Below are 15,711 nucleotides of genomic sequence, written 5' to 3' on the forward strand. Positions count from 1 at the left end.
AAATGGAATTCAAGCATATTAGTAGACCACTCTTTGAACCAGAAGTGACAAGGAATACAGGTAGTCCTCGACTTACAACAGTTCATTTAGTGACCATTCAAAGTTACAACAGCACTGAAAAAAGTGACTTATGACCATTTTTCACATGATCATTGCAGCATCCCATGGTCACATGATCAAAATCCAGATCCTTGGCACGTGGTTAATGTGTATGACAGTTGCTGTGTCCTGGGGCCACGTGATCAGTTTTTGCAACCTACTGACAAGCAAAGTCAATGGGGAATCCACATTCACTTAACAATTGTGTGTTTACCTTAACAAATGCAATGACTCACTTAACAACTGTGGCAACAAAAGTCGTAAAATGGGGCAAACACACTAAACAAATGTTTCACTTAGCAACATAAATGTTGGGCTCAATTGTGGTCGTAACTTGAGGCCTCTTTCTCTCTCTGTGTGTCTGTCTCTCTCTCTCTCACACACACACACACACATACCATTGCTGTGCTTGTGTCTTCTTGGTTCAAATTAAGCTCATATTTTGTTACGTAGTTTGAAATGCTCATCCATGTCCCAACTAAAAGAAACAACAAAAAGAAATGGCATGGTATGAAACATCAGCTATTGCCTTCTCTTCAATTTTGTAAAATGTCACATCAGTTATATCCAGCATTGTTAGAATTCAGATTTATTTTTGAGTTTGAGACTGAACTTAACCCGCACATAATCATGTGGAACAATGACTCACCATGCTTGAAATACCCTCCTGTTCTCTTCTACACACATGGCTTGTTCATTCTGGCTTAATTATTTAACAGTTCATAAGATGACTTTTGCCTCCATTCTCATATACACATACAGTAGACTGCTTACAAGTGAAAAAAAGAAGCTTCTGAGAAGGAATATTCCTACTGGGTGGAGCTATTCTCAACCCTTAGTGGACATTTACCTTTGACTTTCATGGATTAATTGCTATTCATAGTTACTCAGTGCAATTCTATATTATTTCCTTCTCACCGATGCTTTCATTTCATCTTCCAACTTCTCAGCGCCCCTCTTCTGATACTCAGCTCACTGAGGGACTTTGGTTAAGCTCTTTAAAGCAAGAAAAACCCATTTTTGAATAATGGCCTACAATAAAGTTGACTTGGCCTGATCCAGCAGGATTGATTGATTAATTTTTCTGCATTGCCCATCTCACCTAAGTGACTTTGGCAGTTTAAAACAGCATAATAAAACAATAAAAACACATGAATGAAAAGATTAAAATCTGAGTTAAGAACAAAGTAAAAACTTTACAGCTTAAAAGTGAAAATCAAAGTTAAAAAAATTCTGAGTGGCCTCAAGTATTACTTCCGCTATAATGGCCCTTTCAACCCCATAAGTCTATGTCACATTATAGAAATAATAGTAATAATGTAATACTATTACTTGTAGTATAAATTCTACTAATTAACAAAAAACTTGGGGACAGAGTTTCGTTAAAAAGAAAGGACATATGAAGGACTATGATAAAAGGATTGGGCCACATCTAAGAACTGTAATCTCTGTACTAGCAACTTGCACCTAATAAACAATTGCGAAATAAATACATAAACAGATAGATAGTCCTATTATAAGTTGCACTTTGCTTCTAAGGGTTTCTATTCAAGACAAAAAAGTGTTTCTTTAGAACAGTGAAATAAACACCAATCCTAAACTGAAGTCCAGCCTCCATATTGCATTCTAGTTCCTTGTAACAATAGGTTAATATTTTTCCTTTTCCGTTCTTCCTGTAACAATGAAGTAGCACAGCTTTATGCAATCTTTTCCCTTTCTTCTCATTTTCCATAAAAGCACTCTTCCCCATTCAGTAGATTTTCCCCATAAATGTTTCCCCAAAAGTAATTTCTGCCCCAAATTAGCACTATGGTGTATTTTTGGGGAGTGTTTTATTTTTTATTTTTTGCATGTATGAGAGGCCCACTTTTTCTGCTTGTTCGCAGCGGGGGCAGGTGGCCTTGTGTTGCCGCCGCAAGATAGGGGGTGGAGCTTCCCCAAGTGCCCCGCACCAGCTTACCTCAGGGCCCCCACAGCCAGGCCATCCACAGAGCACCAGCACTTCACTCGACCTCCTGCTCTGTTGCAACTATGAGCAAGCAGAAGAAGTGGGCTGGTGGCTACATGAGCTCCTGCTGCACACGGCTGCTGGTGCTACCGCCGCAAGACAGGTGTCAGGCCATAGATAGCATGGTTGCAGGGGCCCTGAGGTAAGCCAGTGCAGGGCACATGGGGCAGCTCCACCTATCTTGCCTAGTGGCCATGACACAGTGAGCAACCAGATGGAATGGGCAGGCAGCCAGCTGCACAGGCTCTTAAGTAGGGTTTATTTTGGGGGTAGGGCTTATATTAGGTGCACATTAAAAATATGCTAGGGCTTATTTTCAGGATAAGTCTTATTTTCAGGCAAACGTGGTATTACATGATTATGTTTTGTTTGTATGAGGTAAACCAAACTTTGAAAACCAAATAGAGAAATAGTAATAGAAGGTAGGAATCTCTGGAGCAAAATAGAAGAAAGGAGCAGAGTTAAGCGAACAATTTATAATGCCTAGTCATATTTTGGAGGAAAGAATCTATTGTTTTTCTTACTAAGCAATGTTGAAATGAGTTCAGCACTATGACTATAGAGTTAATATGACCTTTCATTTTGATAGGACTAAAATAGAAGAATTTCTCACTATAATCTATATATATAAAAGCGAAAACCACTCACGCCACGATCACGAAATCTCCAGAACCATAAAGCCTACAAACTTGAATTTTGGCATGTAAGTTACTCTTGGCTTCTAGGTGCTCGCTAAGAAAGGATTTTTCAAAATGACCATTAGATCATTAGTATTTATATTATTATTAACACGCTTTAATGATAATTAGTTAGATGTTCTACTCCCGGTCCCAACCTGAAAATAACTCTGGAGAGAATGGGATAGGATAGGATAGGAGAGGCTTCTGTGGGGCAAGCCTGAGGGAGAGAAGGGGATAGGATAGGGGAAGCTTCTGTTGGGCAAGCTTGAGGGAGAGAAGGGGAGAGGAGAAGCTGATTGTAACTACTCATTAATTTTCAAGCTGTAAATGTTGATTTACAAAGCCCAATCACATAGTTTCGTAGCAGAGCACCTGTATTAAGCTAATATAGTATAAGGCAGTGGTGAAACGTAAAATTTGTTACTACTGGTTCTGTGGGCGTGGCTTGATGGGGGGGTAATGTGACTGAGTGGGCATGGCCTACTTTTTTTTTTAACTTTTAAAACCATTTTTTCTACAACCTGTTCGGCCGAAGAGGTTGTTAAAAAATGCTTTTAAAAGCCTCTGACGATCCCAGCTGAGTTCCTGATCATCAGAGGCTTTTTTTTCTTTTAAAAGCCTCTGACAATCCCAGTTGAGTCGCGCGATCATCAGAGGCTTTTTTTTTACTTTTAAAAGCATTTTTTCAGCCAAAGAGGTTGTAGAAAAAATGCTTTTAAAAATTAAAAAAAAAAGCCTCTGGTGATCGCGCGGCTCAGCTGGGCATGGGGGGGGGCAGGAATTTTTGCTACCAGTTCTCCAAACTACCCGCCACCATCGCTACTGGATCGGGCAATCTGGTCCGAACCGGGAGCATTTCATATAAGGGCAGAAGCTCTCTCTGTCTGATTTTGCAATTCATGAAATGATATAGAGGGTGTTTTTTTTCATTGTTAAATTAAACACTTTTAAATTTCTCTCAAGCTTTATGATTGTATTATGTCTCTATGTGGACATTCTTAAAATATGGACATTAGAAGCAATGGAAACATCTGTTACTCAGGTATAGTTTTCCTACTGAACAAAAAGAAAGCAAATAGATGGCAAAATATTTCAGCGGATGGTAATCCTGCCTGATTTAGACCTCTTCTCCAAAACTCATTTAAAGGGTTCTTTCTCAAGACCATGTTCATCTGCATTCCTAAACTACTAAATTCTACTGACCTCACAGCCAAACCCGGTTCAGCTATACTTGATACTGCCCTTACAGATTTAATGCAGAATAGATTAATGTAAGCAATTTCCTTGATTTCATTTCTCCTCCTACCAACCACTACCTGCTGGGAGGAAAAGCAATCACTCATTGGTCTCCTGTCCATATATGGATGGGAATGGAGAAATGTAACCGAATGCCTGAGATAGAAGATACCCGTGTTTTCCCAAAAATAAGACCTGGTCTTATATTTGGGAGTTTTTTCCCCAAAATAAGCACAAGGGCTTATTTTCGGGGATGTCTTTATTTTTTTTCCTCCATGTATGGAAGGCCCATATCTTCTGCTTGCTTGCAGCTGCAACGGGGCAGGAGGTTGCAGTGTGCTAGTGCCACGGCCGCAAGGCAGGGTGGGAGCTGTCCCATGTGCCCCACATCCAGCTTTAGCTAAGGGCCTCAGCAGACAGGCCATCCACACCCTGACAACTGTCTCACGGCAGCAGCACCAACAGCCATGTGCAGCAGGATACCACATGGCCACTGGCCTACTTTTGCCTGCTCGTAGCCGCAATACAGCAGGAAGCCGAGCAACATGCCGGTACCACAGTCACAAGGCGAGTGGGGGTGGAACTTCCCCACATGCCCAGTACTGGCTTACTTCAGGGCCCCCGCAGCCAAGCCATCCATGCCCCAACATCTGCCCTACCTCATGGCCATGGCACCAACGTGTTGCTCGGCCTCCTCCTCCATTACAAATGCAGGCAAGCAGAAGAAGTGGGCTGGCAACCACATGGCCTCCTGCTGGACATAGTTGGCTGCAGGAGCCCTGAGGTAAGCCGGTGCAGGGCGCGTGGGGCAGCTCCACCCCTCCATTTGCCTCACCTCATCAGCAGCACCGCGAGCAACCAGACGGAATGGATAGGCAGCAAGCTGCACAGGCTGTTAAGTAGGTCTTATTTTGGAGGTAGGGCTTATATTAGGCACATGCTTAAAAATCAGGGTAGGGCTTCTTTTCAGGGTAGGGCTTATTTCCGGGGAAACATGGTATATCCACTGCTCAAATTCCCTGGGAATAGGGTAGTGTCCCCAATCTTCCTCCTTTTTCATTTCCTCTCCTTTTCCATACCTGCAATTTGTCACCTGGAATGTTTTTGGATACTGGTTTAATATACTATTAAGTGGGCACTAAATTCAGAAACAGCCTAAATGACAAACTGAAGGCACAATAGAGGGTTTGCAAGAAAGATTGGGGGATTCTCCCTTCAGCCTGAGTTCAAGGCTCAATACCTGTCAGATTAGTAAAAGTGGAAGTTGTATTTGGGTAATACACAAAGGAACCCTCAGTAAGCACACGCTCCAATCTTGATTAGAACTACAAGAGAACTGTAGAATTAACAAGAAACTGTTGTCTGGTAGCACCTGAAATAATCCATGGAGCAGACCAAACCATGTTAAGAGTTGGCAGAAGTGCACAATCCCTTCCCCTCAAATAACAAACACATGCTATGTGAACACCCTTGTTGGCAGACAGCAGAAAATGTTTAATATACATAGTGGCAGAACCAATATCGTTCAGCTAGCAGAATAGGGTTCACTTTTCCAAATAAGAGTGGTGGCTCAGTGGTTAGAATGCAATACTGCAGGCTACTTCTGCTGATGTCGGCTGCCTGCAATTTGGCAGTTCGAATCTCACCAGGGTCAAGGTTGACTCAGTCTTCCATCCTTCCAAGGTCGGTAAAATGAGGACTGTTGGGGGCAGGGGTGAAATGCTACCGGTTCACTCTAGTTCGGGCGAACCAGTAGTAATAAAAACTACCGGTTCGGGGGAACCTGTATTTCCGACGATCAGCTGTGCAGTGGGATTTAGCTTTACTAGAAAGCAGGAAATCCTGCTTTCTAGCAAAGCTAAATCGCGCGCCACAGCTGATCCCCCGCCCCTCATTTCTACTTACCTTCCCAAGCCTCTTTTTGGTGCGTACTGCACGTGTGAACGTATGCAGAGTGCATGTTTAGTGCACACTGTGCATGTGCACATAGCACGCATTTGGTGCACAGCAAACTGGTAGCAAACCGGTTCGGATTTCACCACTGGTTGGGGGCAATATACTGACTCTGTAAACCATTTAGAGAAGGCTGTAAAGCTCTGTGAAGCAGTATATAAGTCTAAATGCTATTGCTATAAATGTAACTTTTGTTCAAGCAGAGGATGAGTGCTCTCTAGAAAAGAGTATAAAACTTGTGTTTAAAAAACAGGTCTAGTTTTTTTTTTCCCCCAAAAGAGCATATACATGTAAAAAGCCCACAAATCTTTAGAAACATTTCAAAAAATGGACACAGGCAGTTTTCAAGCAGAATAGGCCTAATGGATATGGAAGACAGTGCCCCCTGGCTGGAGAGGCCATGCCTCCCAGCCCATGACCACATCATTGATAAACCACTCTATAACATGTCCAATACAAAAATTATGTTGGGACAGGGGAACTGGAACAGCTAAGAACAATTTTAATATTTTGGGCTTAGGGTGGGACAACATGATTGCCATGGAGCAATGCCATGTAAATATTCTTAACAGGGCATCTTATTGTTATGGATACAGGAATATAAGAATGAGTCCACAGTATTCTCCACCAAGTTGAGCCAGTAGGAATCTAAATCAGCATAGCGAACAGGAGCTAGATTAAAATACTAAAACCATGCTCCCTTTCTGCCTAGGAAAGCACAGGTTTAACATCTGTCAGAACTTGCCCTCTGCCCTCTTCATCTGCCCAGGCTGTAAGAAGTGTCAGGTAACAGGGAAAATAAGCTCTTTACCCGCAGAACAACTCCTCTGTAGGATGAGAAATTTGGGTCACCTCCTCTTTCAGCTGCATCTCTCCCAGGCTGGGAGGTATAGCAAAGAAGAGTTGACAACCTATCTCAAATATCTGATACGTGCACCACAGCTAAATTTGTGTTTGGAAACATCCTTTTTTTAAAAAATATAATAATTCATGTTTTATTTACAGTTTTCCTTTCACATCATACATATTTTGTGGACAGTGTATTGACTGGGTCAATGTCCTTTTTTAACAACGTTAACAACAATAATACAAATAAGTATATGTAGTCCTAATCTTCCAACTTCACCATACCATTCTCTCTTTATAATTCTTCATCGTTTTTTCCCATTAATACATTTAAACATAAATAACATTTCTTTGCACCATTTATTTGTTATCCACTATTAAGTAACTAATATTTAATATTTAAAAATTACTCATTATTCCACCATAATTTCGATATCCCAAATGTTTAGGACTACTAATAAAGCCTAATATTAACAAAATTTAATCAATCCTGGGATTATATCTTAAAATCCCCACAATTTATAATCCTTAAAAGTTTGGATTCATAATATATTTTAATACAGTTAATTTTATAAACTTATAAATCTTTTAACCTTAGCTTATTTTTAAATATAATAAATTCTATTGTCTATTAGTGTATATATACTACTATTTTTCCTATTTGTATTTTCTACTTTTCCATTTTATTAATATATAATTATTCAATATCTCTCTATGGTTCCAATGTCTTAGTTTCAAAACTCCAACAAAGCCAATTATTAATAAGATTTAGTCAATCCCATAATTTATACCTCCAATCCCCTAAATTTATAATCTTTAAGGTTCTTCAATATTTTAGAGTCTTTTGATTTTCCAATTATTTATCTTCCCAATTGTCCAGATTTTAAAGTCTTATTTAACTTTTATTTTGTCTTTTCTTCTATCACCTTTCTTCTTTTGCCTCGGAGAATGTTCTATCAAATAGCATTAATAATCCAAGTCCAAGTTAATCCACTAGGTTTTCTCCAATTTTCAAATCCACAATCCAATAACCAATTTCAATAGAGTTTAATTATCTGCAATTTAAATCTGCAATTTAGTTCATCTTAAAAATCTTCAAAAATGAAAAGAAGCTCACTGAGAATTTCAAAATATCCAAATCGCCTTCTAAAATAGAATCAAGGTCAAACCGTCTTCCAAGTGCTTATTACTTTCTTCTGTTATGTGTATTAGACATAATACACTTTCTTTGAAAATTCTCCTGCTGTAATGCTCCTCTTCTTCCAGTAGATGGCTCTCCCATTCCCAATTCCAACATTAAACAGTATGTCAAAAACAGTTGATTCTCTGATAAATCCAGGGGGTTTAAAAATACAAATGAGACAGTTCTTCCAAAAATAACCTTTTAAATTGTTCAAGCTTTTTTTCCAGCTTTCTATATTTTAAAGCTTCCTTTGGGCATTTCTTTCGCCTCTTAATTTTTAGTCTTTAATCTTCTCCGTGTGTCTAATCGCCACTTCCTTAATGCTTGGAGTATTTTTTTTTTAATTCTTGTACTTAAGTCTTTAAAGTAAATGTTGGAAGTTATCTTACCCAGCTTCAATGCTCTGTCCACAGACTGCTCCAGCACAAATCTTGTGGTCCCTGTTGTCCCAGCTTGTGACTAGCCAAAAATGGACGTTGTTCCTGCTGCCACTCAGGAGAGCTTGCTTTGGACCTAACGAGGAAATTGCGAGTTCCTCATGGTCCACAAAACGTCTCTCCTCTCTTCGCCGCCCCTACAAGGCGGTTTGGACCCCGTAGGGTCTCCCGACAGCAGTTGCTGGCTGGATTGCGCAGGGCTCGGCAGAGCCCACTATTTTCCAGCCATTCTCGCCGTGACGTCAACCAGAAGTCTGTTTGGAAACATCCTCACCATGGTCAAAAACTTCTCCTGCACTGTAAAACCCTTTCCATTGTGCTTATAGATTGTTTAGTTCAGCTCTTCCACTTTTCCCAACATCTCCTCCAGCCAACCTTACTTAACAGGTAACAAGCACTGGAGGGCTGTGTGCTTCAATGATAGACTCTCACTATCTCACTATCCCTCTCTGCTGCAAAACCAAGCAGGCTGCACTATGCTCTCCTACTACCACATACACCTGTCAGACTGTTTTTAAATGTAGGGTCAAATCATTAAATCTGTAATAAAAGTAGCCCAACTAACATTGTCAGACATGGTAGGAAGGATTGTGTGGCACAGTGACTTTCTCTCCTGGTAAATTACTAGCCACTTCCCAGCTTGCTCTTTGCACCTGTCACCTATTAGTTGGTTGATGTATCTTTTAGTTTTTGATGGGGGATCTGGGGTAGAGCCACAGGCCTCACCAAAATAGTTCTGGAGGAAAGTTCTGGAGGTATCAGAACAGTGGGTATGTGCCTGCACCACTGCACCAACCTAAAATAGCTAATGGGAAGTTGGCTGATCCCACCAACCCTATGGAGCACCTGACTGAACAACTGATGAAATGATTGAAAGGCCCCCAATTGAATCCATGGCAGAAAATACCTTGGAATAAGAAGGAAAACTCTAATTTAACACTAGAATAGCTGAGGATTATTTAAGGTTGATTCACAATGGCTTGAAAATCAGATAAAGGCAGATCAGGGGGAACCAGTAGGAAAAAAAGAGGTTATCAGAGCATGTTTCTGTCATGGTTAGGTGCAAGTGGGGGAAAACCCTTGGTTTAGGCACAATAGCTCTTGATTTAAGCCTGGATAAGTTGGGGTTTGGGCCTAATTAGTATCTTGTTAAGAGATTATCAGCATTATAGGCTAGACTTAGAAATCAAAAAGCTGGAAGATAATAGTAAACTACTTTCATATGTTTCTCAAGAAAACAGAACAAGTTCAACTATATTGTGCTATAGCTGATAATGATAATTATTATTAGTGAATGGCATTGTTTCAATTGGCAGGAGACCACAGTGCTGTTGCAAAGTAGTAGTAGTAATTTGGCTTCCCAAGATACCAGCCCTGTCATAGGACATCCTTATGTGCTTCCCAAGTGCGTCATAGGAGGGCAAGCTGGCTTCACATCAGCGATAAAGATGAGCTGCTCTTCCTGCAGGGTCACCCAAGGCCCCTTCCCTTCCCGGAGCTGCCTCACAAATGGGCATCTCAACCGGGAAGATTCAGAGCCCTCAGGAATCTGACTGCCTGCACAGAGCACCAGCTTGTCTCCTCACTGAAGTGGTACCTATCTATTTACTTACATAGAATATGATTTCTAACCGTTAACTCAACAGAAGCTGAGGAGAGCAACAGGAACTCACCCTGCCATGCAGTGCTTGGGCTCGAACCGCCAGAGCTGAGACCATGCAACGTCATTAAGCCAGTGAGCCACCGCGCCTCATGCAATAGAAGATAAGGGAAGATGAGTAGTAAGTAACCAAGAAGGAGGAAGTTAAAAGTTAAACTCAGCTGCTACCAATCTAAGTTTACCTCTTGTGAATTCATATACGTGATCACTAGAAAAAAGCAAAAGGAAATTTAGGATTCATTACAAGAACAGTTCATACTGGAGGGATGCAATCCCCAATGCCTGGTGCAAACAGAGACCCTCCACAGTCTCTGACTGATGCTTTGGGTTAAATGTAGGAGAGCAAGACAAAGAGACGGCAATAAAAATGATTTATTTAAAAGCTCATAAATCAGTGCTGTGTCATTGAACAAGGAGAACCCTCCATTAGTGGCTGATTCTCTCTGACCCCAACTCCCCCCTCCCCATTCTCTCTCTCTTATTCCTCTTATGTTTATATGATACCTGATGGATGTCAAAATCCAAGCTGCTTTCTCGCAAATCACTAACTCTGAGACTTAATGAAGACCCCATGCTTGGAAGTATTAAGCTGAAGGCAGGATGAAGGGGAAAATGCTAGAAGTGCCTAAGACACAGTACAGAGAGAGGGAAGCTTAGTAGGAGTTAGCTGATATTGAACTGAGCTACATATATGCAAGCATTATTTCCCCTTTTTTGGAATACAGTCTGGGGATAAAACATTTGCTTCAGCTTTTTAGCAACTCTGATAATTTGTCATCATCACCCACAAAAGTCAGATTACAGAAGAGGACAAGGATGCCTCCCAGTGGCCATTCAAGAGCAGCAACATTTGCAAGAGAAGGAAATCAAGATGGGATGGAAGTCTACCTTGAATAAACAATTTGTTCATGATTGTAGGCAATGTTTCTCTATCTTGGCAGCTTGAAGATGCCTGGACTTCAACTCTCAGAATTCCCCAGCTAGCGAGCTGAAGTCCACATATCTTCAGACTGCTAAGGTTGAGAAACACTGCTGTATGCCTTTCTCCACTTGTTTTTAATTGTATCAACAAATGAGTCCTAGCCAAAATAAATCTGCCACATCCCCATGATGTTGCCCTTACCTTATCCCCAGCCCCAGCATTAATGGTCTTTAGCTGAACTGGGGCTAAAGAAGGACTTTCTCCCTTATTCCAGTTCCATCAGATGGGCAGCCTTTGTCCTCAGCTATTGTTGAGGGAAATCAGGTGCCTGAAGTGAGCTGAAAGAGAGGCAACAGAAGCAGAATAAGAACCAGCAATATGGGCTGCAAATTTCGTGCTTGTAAGAATTCTCTCGGTCTTGAGGTTTACTAAGCAGAATGAATACAAATGATCTTATACACAATTGCTACTTTCTTACCCACAAAACTGGTGCTTCCAAAACAATTAGGAAAGGATAGCTGCACTATTAGGAACTCTAATTTAATTTTTTTAAAAAATAAGCTATCATTAAATCATAAAAAAACTATTTACAGCTTTTATGCTGCAATGGAACTTTAAAATTTCACGATGCTGTATTCAATGCAATATTGTTTACCTGTTGTTGTTTTAAACATTTATTTTCAATTTTAAAGTATTTATCAGCTATCCACAATCTTATTGTGAATGATAGCACAGTCTCTTTAAATAAGTAATTTGTGTTAACAAGATTTAAAAGACTACTTAATTGTAGCCTTTAAAAACCCCAAGAGCTATCTCCTTGTTTGATCATTTGCCTTTTAACTGATTAACCCAAAGATTTAATTAAATTTAAATAAATCTGTGTATTTTTTGAAAAATAAATGGATCTATGTAATGACAATCACAATGTATTTGAAAGTAAAACCACATCTATTTCCTATCGCAGTAATATTCTTAAACCAAAATAATCCTAAAAATAAAGTGTATTGCTCAACATTTATTTTAACCAAGAAATCTGCTAAATTGGTTGAATTACGTAAAAATTACAATTCTTCCTAAAATATTGAATGTCACTAAATTTTTCCTTCATTAATGTGGAGGCACATACTTTTGACCTTATAGGTACAATATTGCATCCACAAGGTCAAACCGCACAAAAGATGAATTTATCATCGAGTCTATCATTTTTAGTTTTAGCTTTCAAACAGTTTGAAACTGCTAATGTAATTTGACTCTAGTCCGAAGTGAATTCTTTAATTCTGTACAGAAATAAAGTATGAAATATGTTCCCACCCACCTATGTGTGATTTTTGGCTACTTGCATCGAGTGAAATGAACCAACCAGATTTGGGCTGGGCCAACACTAGGATAAGGAACATTGAAGAAAGAGTATCTGGAAGGACACTGATAGTGGACACATCAGCATAAGCTGATAAAAACTGGAGCCAGATGGAGAGGATAATAGTACTAGTAATGACCAAGATTCTCCCCTGGCAACATGAAAGTTCTATGATCTTAGCCCAGCGAAGTCTACTATTCATTAAATGTAAGCAGTCACCCATCTATGCTATATCAGAGAAATAAGATCCATGAAAAGCAGAAGCCACAATAGTCTCAAAGTCCATCCTATCTCTTTGCCAGAAGCCAAAAGAAAGAATTAACCATAGCCTAATGTTTCTTGCCCAGTGACATACCAAACTCTGCTTTAAATCAGTAATCCTAGAGCAAATCTTCATTACAAATTTGGAATAAGCAGTTCCTTCTTATCTGCTATTTAATCTATGGTCTACAACTGGATATCATGCTAGGCTGAACCCCATTATAGCTTATCATATTGCATCATACATTTTTCACTCTAGGCTTTTAGATCTGCACTACAAAAGAATGGATGACTATTAGATGCTACCTCTAGTAGCCTTAATAAAGCATTTTCATGGGCTTGGAATAATAATCCAAAATTTAAGGGCAAGGCTGCCAAGTAAGATAGGGCTGCTTATCATCTTGGCTCTTTACAGCTAGGCTTTGAATGTTGATTGTTGCTGAGCAGAATGCCTAATTGTATTGTGCTCGCATTTTGCTTTCTGTCTTTTCAGAGGCACTAAATTAGCTACTTTGGACTTTTGATTACATAGCTTTTAGATCAGCAAGGCTCTTCTTTTATCACTTAAAAACAAAATGGGGTCCAGCCCCTAACAAATGCAGTTGTGAGAAACCAAACACGGTGCTGAAAAGAAAGCCTTTTGCCATTGATATTGGCTTCAGAATCAATCATTCTTGTTCCTGGTAAGACAGGTGAGTGTATTATGCCTCCCAAAGGTGCTCAGTCAGCAGATCCCTTGGCTTCTTTTTTTCTGTGCTCTATTCCTAGAAATGTTGCTCTCTCAGCAATATGTTGAAGTAAAGAAGGCAATTTTCTGCCTTTTCTTCATTTTTAATGGAAGCGATATAATGGCCAATTGCTTTGATTCTGCCTACTTAGTGCTTAATGGAGGTTTGAACTACAGTCAGCTAAAAGAGAATAAAAAAAAAAAGGCGGGGTAGTGGTGAACAGATGGAGATAGAAATGCCATCAAAGACATCATTTTGTATGTGAGATATTTTCTTTCAGGGTATCAGGTGGATCAGAGAACCATCCAGTGACATTCTGCTCATATTTACAAGTATCACTATCTTCCTTATTGACTCAGGAATGATGAGCCAAGCAATGGAAACAAATATTTTTATTTGGATCTAATTCTTAAATGATTTTAAAAATCTTCTTTGTAACTAAAGTTCAAGCCCTTGAACAATACTAAGATTTGACCGAATTAACATTTGGAGCAATACAGTAGTCTCCCTTTACAGTCACAGGATTCTCTGTCTAATATTTTATTAGTTTTAAATGTTGCAATTAGAAAATATTAAAGTGGCAGCCAACACATTGCGCAGTGCTAAATTTTAGCATCATACACATATACAGGAATATCTACGGATCCCACATACACTTTATGGATGTTGAAAAATGGTAAACAGCTGAAGCCTAGCACTTTGAAAAAGTGACCACTTGATTAGTAAAATTAAAAGATGAATTAGGAGTAATAAATAACACTTTAGCAGTTTTCTTTGGTAGCTATTTTGTAAATAGGAAAACCTTCAGCAGGATAGTTCTCTTCTGAGAGCATTTAAAAATGTTAATAAAACTTCACAGATGCTCAGCAAAATGTTTAGCTTGTTCTTTACTATCTTGATAATAAACACTAAACTAACTCAAATCACGGAGGTATTTACTAAGAAATGCTTCTCGATTTGATTTTAAGCAGGATAGTATCTTCATTTCTATTAAATGGAAATAGAGGTGGCAGGAAGAAATTATGCTCCCACTTTAGATCCCTACTCGGTTGGCTTAGATCCGTGATGGTGAACCTATGCCAGAGGTGGTACACAGTGCCCTCTCTGTGGGCACACAAGCTGTTGCCCCAGTTCAGCTCTGCCACGCATGCGAGCCCATCTCCCGCCAGCCAGCTGGTCTTCAGGCCTCTGCTGTGCATAGGGGTGCGCACACATGCACAGGGAGGGGTGCATACGTGGTGGCAGGGTGCATGCACAGGGGCTGCACACACATTGCATTTTGGAGGTTCGGGTGTGCGCGCATGCATCTGCACGCGTGCTTTGGGCACTCAGTCCAGAAAAGGTTAGCCATCACTGGCTTAGTTTAATTCAGAAAAAACAGCAAAGCATGGGGAAGCTAAAAGAAACTAAGGACCATTTCACCTCCTGTTACCCCTGGATGAAAACACAAAAGATTTAGTCACCCCAAATTGACCTCTCTGATTTGCAGGTTCTTTCTTGAAAATATTGCAGTGTCTTACTGTTTGCAGTATATCTTGAAACAACTGAAATAGGCTACTTTACAGGCGAGCTGAATGGTTTTTTTTTTTTTAAGATTAACCTACGTCCTATTGCAAAACAAAATTTCTCACTAGATTCTGAATGTCAAATTAACAAGGCAATAGAGAAAAATCTACTAAAAGCCACTAGTGACATAGTGTTTGGTTAGGAAGCATATATCTTTGTAAGTAATTACACAGGGATTGTGCAACTTTTAAAGCGACAACTGTTGCTTAGATGAACTGGGGGTCATATTCCAAAAAGTGGTGACTCCATTCAGTTCAAAAACTAATTCAGTTCCATTTCATTTGCATTTAAGTCTAAATTCAATTGAATATATTTATTTCTTCTCTAGTTTTATATTAATATTACCACATACAAATTTCTGATAGTGGTGGGTTTTATCTAATGTTATACCCAACTCTGGGCCTCAGATTGTAACCTCTTAATCATTAAACTTTCTGGTATTTGCTATTAAAGCCAACACATGACCATTTTTCAAAACTTCCAAGCAACAGCAAAAGCTATAGATAAAAGTATCTGTGACTATCCCTCCAAGCATGTCATGGAGCAATTAGCTGTTTTTCCCCATTATATAACAGACTTCGTTCAATATGTTATGCATGAATGAGCAGGGCAATACATAAAAGTACATAGAGATGTTTTCAACATTAGTCCCAACCACATAACTTCTAGAGCAGGGTCTCAAACTCTGGTATTTGGACCGGCACCGGGCCGCAGCATGCCAGAAACCGGGCCATGCAAACAAGCAAAGCCCCACCTGCGAGATGTAGGCAGCACA

General features: G+C 39.8%; 1 long non-coding RNA gene across 3 annotated transcripts in view; it reads right to left on the bottom strand.

Annotated features, from left to right (window-relative positions):
• The window catches only part of LOC132711818 (uncharacterized), a 51,586-nt gene that overhangs the window by 34,495 nt on the left and 1,380 nt on the right, over nucleotides 1-15,711 (bottom strand). Inside the window, exons 2-4 of one of the 3 annotated variants that reach the window (XR_009622560.2) lie at nucleotides 11,226-11,362; nucleotides 10,116-10,191; nucleotides 498-577 (exon numbers count right to left, since the gene is read on the bottom strand). This is a non-coding gene — a long non-coding RNA (uncharacterized LOC132711818). The remainder of the gene's footprint in view (nucleotides 1-497; nucleotides 578-10,115; nucleotides 10,192-11,225; nucleotides 11,363-15,711) is intronic. The other 2 variants (XR_015733780.1, XR_015733779.1) reach the window with 2 other exon arrangements.

The sequence above is a fragment of the Pantherophis guttatus genome, chromosome 4 (assembly GCF_059756535.1).
Source record: "Pantherophis guttatus breed Tessera chromosome 4, ASM5975653v1, whole genome shotgun sequence".
Lineage (NCBI taxonomy): Eukaryota > Metazoa > Chordata > Lepidosauria > Squamata > Colubridae > Pantherophis > Pantherophis guttatus.